Here is a 2,506-nt window from a genome sequence, read left to right on the forward strand (position 1 = left end):
AACAACAGACAAAGCTCCTTCCACTCCCTTTCCACACACTGTTTTTGAAAATAGCAGCAGACTGGGAGCTCCACAGACACAAGTTACAGAGCACACTGTGTTTTGGAGCGAAGACATCGGAACCCTCATGCAATGAAATTGGGTCTTTTTAAAGTGGTCTGCAGCTGTGCACTGTGTACAGTCACAGCTGTAGACTGCTTCCTGATGCCAGATCAGATGCAAATTGCCACTTCTGCCTGCACCTGAAGAAACAGATGATATGTAGGTTTAGAAAAAGCATTTACTGATTAAAAGGAAAAGCCACAACTGTTATAATGAACAGTTTTGGATTAAGATCTGTTTGACTAAAGAAACAGTAATGCAAAAATATCCACAGTAGGAAATCTGGTCTGTATGCTTTGAGTCATTTCTTACAGGTTTCACTGGTTCTGGTCCATTGATATCAACAGCAATTCCTGTGAGCTGGAGATGTGTCATCCAGTTTCAGTAAGCAATGGTAAACTTTGGATTTGGCCAATTAATTTATTTTACTTATGTCTTCCAGAAAAACTGTAATATTTTTAATTTTATTTTTCCTTTTGCTTTTTTTAACTTAAAGGGACGGGGACATAAACTTAGTTGTCAAGAGGTTATAACAGTTTTATCTACCTCTTCTGAAGTATATATAGAAGTTTAAGGTCAAGTCCTTCAAAATCCACTGGCAGAGATTAGCACCCATTTAAGTGAAGAATTCTCATTCTTTTCCAGTGGGAAACAGGTATAAAAATATCTTGAGATCTTTTATGCATTTAAGTCTTGAGTACCTCTGCTGCATTGATATATAGGCTGTGCCTGCTTCAAACTTTACCAAACAGGTATTTTCTCCCTCCCCGCTTCCCCCAACAGACAGCATGGCAGACACGAACTGGGGAAATCAAACATCTACAATGGAATTCATCCTCCTTGCATTTGGGAATCATCCAGCACTGGACATTCCTCTCTTCTTGCTCTTTCTAGTTATCTACCTCGTGACTATGGCTGGGAACATCCTCATTGTTGTGCTGGTCATAGCTGATCAGCACCTGCACACCCCTATGTACTTCTTCCTGGGGAACCTGTCCAGCTTGGAGACCTGTTACACCTCCACCATCCTCCCCAGGATGCTGGGCAGTCTTGTGACTGGGAATAGGAGCATTTCTATTAGGGCTTGCATGGTGCAATATTTTATTTATGGTTTCCTGGTGGGTGCTGAATGCTGCCTTCTTTCTGTGATGTCTTTTGATCGATACTTAGCAATTTGTAAGCCACTTCATTATGCAGCTCAAATGAATGACAGATTCTGCCTTTTCCTGGCAGCAGTGTCATGGATAAATGGACTTTTTGGAAGTACCGTTATGGCAGTTTTAATTTCACAATTATCTTTTTGTGGTTCAATGAGATTGATCACTTTGTGTGTGACATTTCTGAAATTGTAAAACTCTCCTGGAGTGATGCTCACCAAGCGGAACTTACAACTTTCACCTTAGCCTTCATTTTCACACTTTTCCCATTTCTTTTGACTTTAACCTCCTACACGTTCATTATTCCCACCATCCTGAGAATCCCATCCACCACCGGGAGGCAAAAGGCATTTTCCACCTGCTCGTCTCACCTCATTGTGGTGATCCTCTTCTATGGGACTTTGATTTTTGTCTATATGTTACCAAAATCCCAAGAACTGAGTGATCTCCACAAAGTGTTCTCTCTCTCCTACACAGTCATGACTCCACTCGTCAACCCCCTAGTGTATAGCCTGAGAAACAAAATGGTGAAGGAAGCCCTAAGAAACTTGGTGGGTAAATGGTTCCTGAACATCTATATCCAGAGCAAATAAATCAATTATTTAAGCCTGAAGTGCAACAGAGACCGTTCCTATTTAACAGACCATTCCAGCTTGGGTGGCTTCTGTTTTTCTTTATTTTTTCCCCATAACCTGTTATTAGGATTTGGGAAAAGAAGAAGATGAGAAACTATGTGGTTTACTCACATCAAGATCTTGTATGTAGACTGGGAAATCATCTATCCATCTCTGATATATCTTACAGTATCTCTGAAGTCCAATCAAACAGGATTTTCTGTCCCAGCCTATCATTCAGAAAGCTGCTTCACTATGTCTTTGCCAACCAAGATCTGATGATAGAAACTAAAATCCTGGTCTACAGTGCAGTGGTTATCCCCATGCTTCTTTATGAGGTGTGAAACACGGGTGACATAAGCACCTGGAATGGTTCATTGTGGCCACCTTGGAGGGAAGGACCGAGACCTGAAAAAGGATCATGTCCCTCACTGCTCTTTTTTTTCTTGATGGAGCCTGCCCATGTGAGCTGCCACTGGGTTGTGCAGCCCCGTAGTTGTTGGGGTGCTTCTCTCTACAGTGGCAGCACTCCCTGGGGCTATCCAGGTGGGATGCTAGATGTGCGGGTGCTGCTTGAGCTGCAGCACCCAGCCTGATCCAAAGGTGCACAGGGCACTGGAAGCCCAGGCCTAC

At 42.6% G+C, this 2,506-nt stretch overlaps 1 pseudogene; it reads left to right on the top strand.

The window, feature by feature from the left end:
* The first annotated feature begins 890 nt into the window (after positions 1 to 890).
* Positions 891 to 1,852, top strand: LOC112548981 (annotated as a pseudogene).
* Positions 1,853 to 2,506: the final 654 nt, after the last annotated feature.

This window comes from Alligator sinensis, unplaced genomic scaffold (genome assembly GCF_000455745.1).
Source record: "Alligator sinensis unplaced genomic scaffold, ASM45574v1 scaffold2053_1, whole genome shotgun sequence".
In the NCBI taxonomy this organism is placed as follows: domain Eukaryota; kingdom Metazoa; phylum Chordata; order Crocodylia; family Alligatoridae; genus Alligator; species Alligator sinensis.